General features: G+C 41.2%; 1 long non-coding RNA gene across 1 annotated transcript; it reads right to left on the bottom strand.

Annotated features, from left to right (window-relative positions):
* Positions 1-8,306: 8,306 nt before the first annotated feature.
* On the bottom strand, positions 8,307-11,018 carry LOC125172151 (uncharacterized). The gene is made up of 3 exons (XR_007154618.1): positions 10,648-11,018; positions 8,822-9,021; positions 8,307-8,575 (listed from the first exon to the last, which is right to left on the bottom strand). It is a non-coding gene; the product is annotated as an uncharacterized LOC125172151 (long non-coding RNA).
* Positions 11,019-11,629: the final 611 nt, after the last annotated feature.

Here is an 11,629-nt window from a genome sequence, read left to right as displayed (position 1 = left end):
CCCATGTATTCACAGTTAGATTCATTTAAAATTCCAATAAAATACACAGTCTGAAAGTGTCTTAGCTCTAGCTACCAGGTTGTTTCTAACAGTAAATGTAAATGGATGGAGGGCTTGAGCTTCCTAACAATGACTTTTGGAAATATGTCAACGTTATTGCACACAACTGGGCGAGCGTTTGCTTTTTAAGGGCCGTAATGCATTCTGTAAGATGTATGGCACACGTGCTTCTACCTGCTATGTGAGATGGCTGCTCTCGCAAGAGGAGGAGAAGGTGCCAGATTTGTGCATTTCTTGCCTCCCTGCCAAGGCTTATGAGTGAAGGAAGCACTTCAGCTTGAAAGCTCCTTAGCCCCCAGCATTTGCTGCTCTTGAGGGAGTGGAGGAGCTCGTTAAGTGATATTTATCTCACTTCATTTTCATGGACACCGTCACATGAGACTGTTGGACCCACTGGAGCCAGAAGACCTCTCGTACTCATTTAAAACAATAAAATCCCTCTTCCGCCCTGTGGCCCCTCGACGCGGCAACTGTACAAAGTACATTTTCTCAGGCTACTGAATTACAGGCATTGCCTCTGTAATGAAGCTTTCAGGAGAAGCCACCCTGGGCTGTATTTTCAGTTAGATGGGCCCACATTTCTTCTCAAGTGCTTGCTAGCTCTCTGGCTAGACTGCCACCATGCAGTTATGTCTGTGAAAGAAAGGACATGTCTAATTGAGGTCAGTGTGAGTCACAGTTTATAGTAATTATTTCGGGGATGGAACAGTGGGAGGGGACATCACCTAATGAGGCCAGCGCGGGTTCCAAGGCTGCTCTCGGCTCGGCCCCCACTGTCTCATCACAGTGGACTGCTGCCAGGGCCAGGAAACATTGCTTGGAACGATGGTTCCTAATTTGAAATATCTGGGTGGAGATAGCATTGTGGCTTGAGCTGTAACATGTAATAATTTTGAAAGTTTTCATCTGAATTTTGGTTTTATACATGAAGAGGTTAGATAATTCTCTGCATCTTGAGGTGAGGAAACACCATCCTCCTTCTAACTCCTCCTCCCTTTTACAGCACTGCTTCCCTAGAAAGCTCTTTCAGTTTTGAGCTCTGTTTCAGTTTTGTAACTCCATTTTTCTAATGGATATACTTACACCGTGATTTTGTCATTCTTTGGTTTTACATATTAATTTTATTTCCTATGAGAAAGATGACGATTTAGATCTCGCATCCTTCCTGCCCTTCTGCGTACACATACCTGTGCTTTCTCTCTTAATTCCTTCGATGTGATTATATCAGAATTTTCATGAAATGACTGTTTGGGATTTCTGTTAAACTGAGAATATACATTTTTTTTTTTTTACCAACCAAGTCATGTTTATACATCTTGTCTTGCACAAATTTGGTTTCTCTGGAGTTTATAATTGCCTTTGATTTTCCCCTCATTTTCAACATGCCTATTAGCCAGTCATTCCCAAACTCTCATCTGTAATTGTAAACCTCTTTTAAATTTGTTTGGGCATGTCAAGTAAGCTCTCATTTTCAATTTCTTCTTGGATGTAGGGCTCCTTCATCCTTCTAGTCCACTTGGACTGGTGGCTGTCTAGGTTTGTTTCCCTTCATCATCACTCTAGAAATTCCCCTTGGCATGTCTTCATCTAACTTTAGTGGAACATGCCTTCTGGAACTTACCATAGAAAAGGTACCTGGAATGTATATTTTTCTTGAGAATCTACATATATGGACATAATAGTTATGTCCCTTTTAGCTCCTCTGTAGGTTACTTTCATGTCACGTTTTTGTTGCTTTTTAAAATCAATTCCATGGCACAAAAACAGACACATAGACCAATGGAATAGAATAGAAACCCCAGAACTAGACCCACAAACGTATGGCCAACTCATCTTTGACAAAGCAGGAAAGAACATCCAATGGAAAAAAGACAGCCTCTTTAACAAATGGTGCTGGGAGAACTGGACAGCAACATGCAGAAGGTTGAAACTAGACCACTTTCTCACACCATTCACAAAAATAAACTCAAAATGGATAAAGGACCTAAATGTGAGACAGGAAACCATCAAAACCTTAGAGGAGAAAGCAGGAAAAGACCTCTCTGACCTCAGCCGTAGCAATCTCTTACTCGACACATCCCCAAAGGCAAGGGAATTAAAAGCAAAAGTGAATTACTGGGACCTTATGAAGATAAAAAGCTTCTGCACAGCAAAGGAAACAACCAACAAAACTAAAAGGCAACCAACGGAATGGGAAAAGACATTCGCAAATGACATATCGGACAAAGGGCTAGTATCCAAAATCTATCAAGAGCTCACCAAACTCCACACCCGAAAAACAAATAACCCAGTGAAGAAATGGGCAGAAAACATGAATAGACACTTCTCTAAAGAAGACATCCGGATGGCCAACAGGCACATGAAAAGATGTTCAGCGTCGCTCCTTATCAGGGAAATACAAATCAAAACCACACTCAGGTATCACCTCACGCCAGTCAGAGTGGCCAAAATGAACAAATCAGGAGACTATAGATGCTGGAGAGGATGTGGAGAAACGGGAACCCTCTTGCACTGTTGGTGGGAATGCAAACTGGTGCAGCCGCTCTGGAAAGCAGTGTGGAGGTTCCTCAGAAAATTAAAAATAGACCTACCCTATGACCCAGCAATAGCACTGCTAGGAATTTATCCAAGGGATACAGGAGTACTGATGCATAGGGCCACTTGTACCCCAATGTTCATAGCAGCACTCTCAACAATAGCCAAATTATGGAAAGAGCCTAAATGTCCATCAACTGATGAATGGATAAAGAAATTGTGGTTTATATACACAATGGAATATTATGTGGCAATGAGAAAAAATGAAATATGGCCTTTTGTAGCAACGTGGATGGAACTAGAGAGTGTGATGCTAAGTGAAATAAGCCATACAGAGAAAGACAGATACCATATGGTTTCACTCTTATGTGGACCCTGAGAAACTGAACAGGAACCCATGGGGGAGGGGAAGGAAAAAAAAAAGAGGTTAGAATGGGAGAGAGCCAAAGCATAAGAGACTGTTAAAAACTGAGAACAAACTGAGGGTTGATGGGGGGTGGGAGGGAGGAGAAGGTGGGTGATGGGTATTGAGGAGGGCACCTTTTGGGATGAGCACTGGGTGTTGTATGGAAACCAATTTGTCAATAAATTTCATAAAAAAATAAAAAAATAAATAAATAAATAAATAAATAAATAAATAAATAAAATCAATTCCAAACCATGTCTCACGTACGATAAGGTTATTACCCCTACTCTTCCCTTCACAACTTGTGACTGTCCTAAGTTTTGCTTTACAATGTTCTCTTGACCTTATTTTTTACTTATTTTTTTCACTTTACAGTCAATAATTTTGCTTCTAAACAGAATTAACTCTGCTTAACATTATGACAAATAGTTTACTTTGTTTACATTTTCTTTTTTTCTTACAGCTCCTCACTCCCCTTTGGAATTATTGGTAGTCTTTTTTAAATTGTTTGATTTCATCCTAAGTTTTTTTTCTTCTTCTCAAATTTCTTAATTCTCCTTTATTTCTGGATATTTGTCTCCTGAAAACCTGTTTCTTTTTGTTCCCCTGCTCCAGTCGCTCTAGGTCACCTTAATTATTCTGACCCCTTAACACTCTTTTGGGTGTAGTCATTATTTCCTGAATTCCATGTATTTTTCTTTCTAAACTTACTCCTCATTTACTGGAGCAATCCACAAATAACTTTTAAAGGAAAAGGGTATTGAGGCAAACTTTCCAAACCTTCACAGGTTCAGAAATATATTCATTTTGTCCTCAGTGTGGATTGATAATTTGGAAATGAAATTCTAGGTTGAAATTATTTTTTTTCACAACTTGGAAATTATTGCTCTGTGGTCTTCTGATGTTGTGGGATGCCGAGAGGGATTTAATACCAGTCTCATAGTCATTCCTTTTTTGGTAAGCTTGAGTTTTTCGTTTGTTTGTTTGTTTTCATCTGCAAGATTTTAGGAAAATTTCCTTCTCCTCCGTCTTCTTAAATTTTAAAATGATTTATCCATGTGAGAGTGTGGTAGGAGGGATAATATAATATTTCAGAATGTAGATTATGGATCATGCATGCCTGAGTTTAAATTCCAGTTCTCTCAATTACTAGCTTGTTTAAGCGTCTTAACCAGTCAGTGCCACCCTTGTCTCAGGTGTAAAATGGGGATTAAAATGGTAGCTACTTCTTACATTTATTGGGAGGATTAAAGAAGTCACTGCATGTAAAACTTTTGAAAGGGGTGCCTGGCACATAGTAGGTTTTTAATAACCTTTAGCTAATATTACGATTATTGCCATTTATTTAATGGTCTCTTTAATTTTTTAAAAATGTTTATTCATTTTTGAAAGACAGAGAGAGACAGAGCACAAGCAGGGGTGGGGGCAGAGAGAGAAGGACACAGAATCGGAAGCAGGCTCCAGGCTCTGAGCTGTCAGCACAGAGCCCGATGCAGGGCTTGAACTCATGAACGGCGAGATATCACCTGAGCCAGAGTTGGATGTTCAGCCGACTGAGCCACCCAGGCACCCCTTAATGGTCTCTTTAAATGTAAGACTTTATTGCATTCAGTCTTGTGATGTGAGCTTATATTATTCTTTGATGATTTTCTTCCTCTCTGCTTTTCCCATCATCCCTGTTCCCTTTCTCTGAGACTTTTGGCATATTCTCACTGCTGCTTATGTATTTTTTTCATCTCTTCCTTGACTTTTTGTTTGATTTGCTAGAAGCTACCTTCAAACTTAACATTCAGCTTCTGTATTATTTTTTTGGCAATAACAATTTTTAATTTCCAAGAGCTTTTTCTTACTCTCTGATTGTCCCATTGTCCCAGTCCCCCTTTCTTGTTTTATGGATAAAATATAATCTGGAATCTCTGTTTTGCTTGTATGTTATCTCTTTGCTCCCCCTAGGGCCATATTGTTTTGTTCTATGTATGTCTCTCTCATATTTCAGACTGTCCTTCAATGTCAGGAAACCCTTGGTGGTCTGTTCATGCTTAAGAATGAGGAGATGAAAAAGCAAGTGGGAAACTATATACACGTTGGGGGAAAGCTTTGCTTCATGATGAACAGGTGGGGCCAATCATTATGCCAGAGTTTCCCAAATGGCCGAATTTCTGTAGTTTTGTTCTCGGCTTCCAATATCCACATCAGATGCCCTTATTCTCTTCTGAGAGTTCATTTCATTCTTTGGACAAAGAGCACTCCACTTGTTGTTTGTCTGATTGGATTTTGCTTTGGCTTTTATTTTTCACTTGCTCAGGGAAGGCCTGAGCCAGTGAAGGCAGAGGTGGGAGTCAACCCTTCCACACACAACCTTTGAGTTAATCTCCCTGTCGCAGGTGTACCCTCGTTCTGTAGGACATGATATTGCCCAGTCCCAAGTCTCTCCAGAGTTCCACAGGGCTAGGGGATCGTACTCTCACTCAGTTCCATCCACCTTTCCTAACCACCACCGCTTGGGTCTTCTCAGTGCTGCCCTTCCTTGAGCATTCTTCCTCACTCACAGTTACATCATTCAACTCATATTGTGCAGAAATGTGTTTGAATGTCTAATTTTCTGATAGCCTTTATTCATGGTTGTGGGTTTGTGTTCCTTTTATTTCCCTACCATCATTTTGATGAGGAGGGCTAGAAGATAAATGAATACTAGCCTATCCTCTTGATCAAATACCGTGATTTTTTAAAAGCCTCATTGAAGGGCTAGAATATAGAATGGGGTGGAAATACATAGTTTTAAAATGTGCACATTTTTGTGTGATTTGCATTTGGAGCAACTCAGAGTCACAAAAGAGGAAAACTCACTTCTCTGATGATTACAATACTATATCCTGAAAACTCCTGGATTAACTATTCCTCTGTAAATGCAGGAACTGATGATACCAACGGCAATAGTGGTCATAACATAGGCAACACCATATTTATGTTTTCCCAGCACTTTATGGTTTTTCAAAGCACTTTTACATGCACTGTCTTGCGTTACAGACCCCATTTCCCCTACCAGCATTATTCTCTCCATCTTAAGCTAAGGAAAATCACAGAGACCAAGGATTTGCCAAAGATTACGCAACAAGCCCTGTTGACCACTACAACTCCACCTTCTCTTTGTTAGTGGTTTGCATTGTAGCGACTCCGGTGGGTGGCTGAGCTTAGAACTGGTGCCAGATAACTTGCGTGACTTCACATGATCTGAAATCTTTACTTCTCAGCTAAGTAGCTCGGGAGGAATTGAATACTCCTCTCTGGTGGAAGGTTTCCAGAAACAATGAGCTGTCGCTGTGTGAACAAAGCCTGTGCTCTTTCACTTGGCCTACGACAGAGAACCGTATACCCACTGAACTTCCAATTCCATTGTGCCGCCGAAATCTATACTTTCAGATCTGTGCTTTTGCATTTTCCTCTGAGAAAAAGTTCTTATATCTTACATGTTCATTTGTGTGTTAATACAATAGGGCCTGTGAAAGATGGTATCAGGTAGCAGGTCAGCGTGAACCTATTGTTGGAATCCATGTCTGGAGAGAGAAAGTTCCACATTCCCATTGCTGAGCCTCAAACCAATGAAATGCAATATTAGGCTTTTGACCTCACGTCGAGATTACTAAGGAGATCTCCTCAAATGTAGACATGCTTATACTCTTCCTAATAATTACTGGCATCAGTTGCATTTCCATTGTTAATACAATCAGTAAATAATTGTAATCTAGTTATATAGCGTAACTATTCAATGTGGGAACATTTGTAATAAGATACAGAAAAGAAGAAAATGAGTCACAGGCGATAACATCAGGTAGGGTGTATCCCTAGCTTTTAGATGGATGGATAGAATTAGAGAGAGAGAGAGACTCAATTATATATGTATATACACCTATATTACAAAACTGTGTGGATAAGTGGCCTGCATTTAACTACATATTAAGGTCACATTGTTCACACTGTTTTGCAGTATTTCTTCAGACATATAGTCGTCTTCTACATCATTTACAATGTCATCCTAGGGTTTCATCTTCATTTATTTTTTCTTTTCTTTTCTTTTCTTTTCTTTTCTTTTCTTTTCTTTCTTTTGAGAGAGACAGAGAGAGAGAGAGAGAGAGAGAGAGAGAGAGAGAGAGAATGCACACGAGCAGGGGAGGGGCAGAGAGAGGGAGAGATAGAATCCTAAGCAGGCCCCATGCTGTCAGCGCAGAGCCTGACGCAGGGCTTGGACCCATGAACTGGGAGATCATGACCTGAGCTGAAATCAAGAATCAGACACTCAAGTGACTGAGTCACCCAGGAACCCCTTCAGTTATTTATTTCTCCTATTATAGAGGAAAAAATACAAATACAGCAACGTGGGAGATCAAGGTAAAGTAATTTCGATGGTCTCACTAGGAGTCTCCAAAAGACATTAAACTAGTACTTTTGAACCATGAGTTAATTTTTTTTTAGGACACAATCTATATGATTCAGCGCCCTAGAAAAGATCATCTCTGAGCTGTTTTTCCGGTTAGATTTCTTTTTCTAAAAGTAGGCGATAGTGTGTTGCCCTGGAAGCAATGAAAATGATCAGTTCGGTATCTTCATGTCTGCCTGTCAGTTATTGGCTAGACCTTCCCATCTCAGTCTTCTTAGCAAGTTAAATCATTAATTGAACTACCACTTATTGAGTCTTGAGCTCTTGGGCTAGGAATTCTGGATATGGAGAAAACTAACAATCAAATAAGCGAAACATGAGTGGGCTCATTGGAAGCTTCTAGTCTGGTGAACAAGTCACTGGTGATTTCTGTGGATCACGGCTCCCCAAGTCTTGGCACACAGAGAACACTATCATATTTTTACAGTAGATTAGGACAGATAGACAAGGCTGAGTTGATCACGTGGGGCTTAAGCCTTCCTGAGGGCTGAAAGCTGAATACCTCATCAGGCCTGATCATGCCTGTTACCATTCCCACCACACCGACCGCCCCAGTATAGCAGTTGACAAGCTCTCCAATGGTGAGCTTTCTTTTGGGGGGAGGGCAAGAAGAAACTCTTGGTACGGGACGAACCTTGTGTGGTCAGCTGTGGAAAGAAAAAAAAAAAAAAGTGAAAGTATAATAAAATCCCGAAGAAGGAGAATTTGGTTTGCTTCCTGTTTTTGTCTGTTTTGTTGTTTTAGGCCCTTTAATAAAGTTTTTGCCTTCCAGCTCTTGCTGAGCTGGAAGTAAGTGAATTTGTGAGCGTATTCAGGGGTCCACATTTATTTTATCTTTCTGTTCCCATGGAGGATTTAGGCCTAAATTATCCTTGGTCGACGGGTGACTATTCAGTTGCTACCATTTCTTGAAGCTGCATTTTTTTCCCTCTTGGTATGAGTTTTTTAGAAGATTGCATTTGATGAACAAATAAAAGTCTACATCTTTCTCCAGTTCTATCAGTGGAAATAATTTCTCACTGATAAGAGGACTGATCTTTGTGGCTCCATGAAATCTTGGTGGTTGTATTATGACTTGTCCCTTAAGCACATGACTGGTGAAACCATTTCCCTGGTGGGTGGAACCTTCCTTCTTTATTCTGGAAGAAAATCAGGATAGCATAGGCACAATCAGAGTGCTTCCTAAACCTAAGTCTCTGAAAGTACTGTTGTGTAGAGGATGGGGTCTCGTCAAGTTATCGGAGCGAAATCAAAGCTGTCGACTACAATAGAACTCAAACCTTCACCGTATTAGTTATCTATTACTGCATAAAAAATTACATCCAAACACAGCAAATTGTATTATCTCACAGCATGTGCGGGGCAGAATTGCTGGAGCATCTTACCTGGTGGGTCTGGATCACTGCCTCTACCTGAAGATGTAATCATAGGGGTGGCTAGCTTGACTGGAGTCATTTGATGCTTGACTGGAGCTGATTCTCGGTGGCTGGCAAGTTTGTGCTAGCTTGTAGCAGGAGGCCCAAGTTCTTCACCACATGGACCTTTCAAGGGCTACTTTTATCCTCATAACAGGGCAGCTGACTTCCTACAGATTGCTCGGAGAGAGAGAGAACGAGACAGAAGCCATAGTGAATTTTATGATCTAGTTGAGAAGTCAAACTCCACCATTTCTACAGTATTCTCTTGACCACCCAGTCAGCTCTGTTTCATGTGGGATGAGACCATATGAGGGTGTGAATGCCAGGAGGTAAGATGAGCTGGATGTTATTTTGGAGGCCGGCCGTCATAGTCTACCTTCTGTCCCTAATGATTCATGTGCAAAACACACTCCCTCCTTCCAAAGATGCCCCTCCAAATATCATTCCATTAGCATCAGCTCAAAGTCTGGAACCTCGTCATCTAAATCGGGTCCAGGTGTAATTCCTTAAGTGCAGTGTTGTTAATACCATTCTTCTCGATCTAAAGACCTGTGAGCTAAAGAGGCGAGTTATCTTCCTCACGCATGTACAGTGGCAGGACAGGCAGAAAACAATTGCTGTAGACACTCCTGTTCATAAAGGGGGAAATGCAAAGCACATGGGAGTCAAGGGACCATAACAATTCTAAAACCCAGCAGGCACAGGGTGATAGTTTCTTATCTGGATTTAAGGACGAGGAATAATTCCTCATATGGCTTTGGGGTCTGCCCTCTGAGCTCTTGGTTATACCCTCTGAGTCACTGTTCCTTTTACGTGGACGATAGCTCATGTTTCTTCTTTTTAAATGTTTATTTATTTTATTTATTATTGAGAGAGAGCACAGTGGGAGAGGGGCAAAGGGAGCAGGAGAGGGAGAATCACAAGTAGCCTTCACACTTAGCATGGAGCCTGGAGCAGGGCTCAATCTCATAAACCATGAGCCGAAATCAAGAGTCGGATGCTCAACCGAGCCACCCAGGTATCCCGATAGCTCATGTTTCTATCTTCACAGTTTTTTCAGTCTGCATTTGGTGGTATAACTCCGGACTCATAGACTTTTTTCCCTTTGGTACTGTCTCTGTCCCTTACAGTCCGAGCTGATAATATATCTGCCAGCACTATTCTCTTGAAAACATTGTGAGTCTACTGTTAATGTCACTGGACGGGGTGCCTGGGTGGTTCAGTCGGTTAAGTGTCCAACTCGATCTCAGTTCAGGTCTTGATCTCAGCATCGTGAGTTCAAGTTCTGTGCTGGGCATGAAGCCTAGTCAAAAATAAATAAAGACATACATACATACATACATACATACATATAAAAAAACAAAATAAAATAAAGATTAAAAAGGAATGTCACTGGAGCTGATTCCATTAGACATAGCCACATTCCAAATGTGTTTGAGATAAGCCCTTTTCTACTTTGGGTTTTTGCTAAAACTGCTGAGGGACAACCTTAACCTTCTCAGGAGCCCTGTGGTTTGGATGGTTTTCGAGGTACCACCTTAGATATTTCTAAGGTCTGAGCAAAGGATTTTATAGCCACAGCCTCAGCTTTATGTTTATACCATGTTTTCCCAAGAAGGTTCTGAATTTGCTTTTTACCTGGGAACCATTTCTTAATTTTAGCCTCATTTGTCATCTGCAGAGAATGGAATTTCCAAAACCAGTAAGTCCTGGCTTGCTTGCTTGCTTGCTTGCTTTCTTTCTTTCTTTCTTTCTTTCTTTCTTTCTTTCTTAATGATTCTTCTTTAGCTTACCTCTCTTTTCCTGCTCTTTATGATTGGAAGCAAGAAGAAACCAAATAACATCTCCAACACTCTGGCTGCAAATCTCCTTTGCTAGATCGTCCAGCTCATTAGATACATTTTCTACTTTCTACATCCCTGCAGGCAACGGGGCCATTACACCACGGTTCCATTACACCACAGGCAGTGCCATTGCATAGCAAGGATCTCATTCCTCTGCTTTCCAGCAGCATTTTCTTCGTACTCTTGCCAACGCAGTCTCCTTGAAGGCTAACAGGATTCTGCTAGAAGTCTCTTTGAGCCGCTTTAGGGTTTCACTAATACTCTCACCCAAAGTTCTTTCAGCTCCTGCCCACTGCTTGGTTTGAAAGCCACAGCCATATTTTTAGCATGTATTTTGTTGTTGTTGTTGTTGTTGTTGTTGTTGTTATGGCAACATTCTGCTTCTAGGTACGGAAGTCTGTATCAGTTATCTGTTGCCATGTAACAAATAACCCCAAAGTACAGAGGCTTAAAAAACTGTTATAAACCTTTACTCTGTCACAATTTTTATGAATTTGGAAATCAGGAGTGACTTAGCTGAATGATGCTGGCCTAAGGGTTCTCCTGAGGTTGCAGTCAGGGTGTCAGCTTGTTGCAGTGATCTGAGGGCTTGACTGTGGCTGGAGGATCTATTTCAAAGTTGCCACACTCAGGTGGCTGGTTAGTGTAGCTGGCTACTGGCAGGAAGCCGACGCTCTTCACCACGTGGCCTGCTTGAGTGTTCTCATGACACGGCAGGTGACGTCCTTCAGAGTGAGCGATCCAAGAGAGAAAACGCAGTGCCTTTTTTGATCCAGCCTCAGAAGTGACACTCCATTATTTCTGCGATATCCTGTTGGCTATACAGATGAGCCATATTCAGCGTGGGAGGAGACAGCCCAAGGCTGTGACTAGCAGGGAGGCAAGAATCATCAGGAATTCATCTTAGAGTCTGGCTACTACGTTCACCTTT

This window comes from Prionailurus viverrinus, chromosome C1, assembly GCF_022837055.1.
Source record: "Prionailurus viverrinus isolate Anna chromosome C1, UM_Priviv_1.0, whole genome shotgun sequence".
NCBI lineage: Eukaryota > Metazoa > Chordata > Mammalia > Carnivora > Felidae > Prionailurus > Prionailurus viverrinus.
This window is presented reverse-complemented; position numbering and strand designations above follow the sequence as displayed.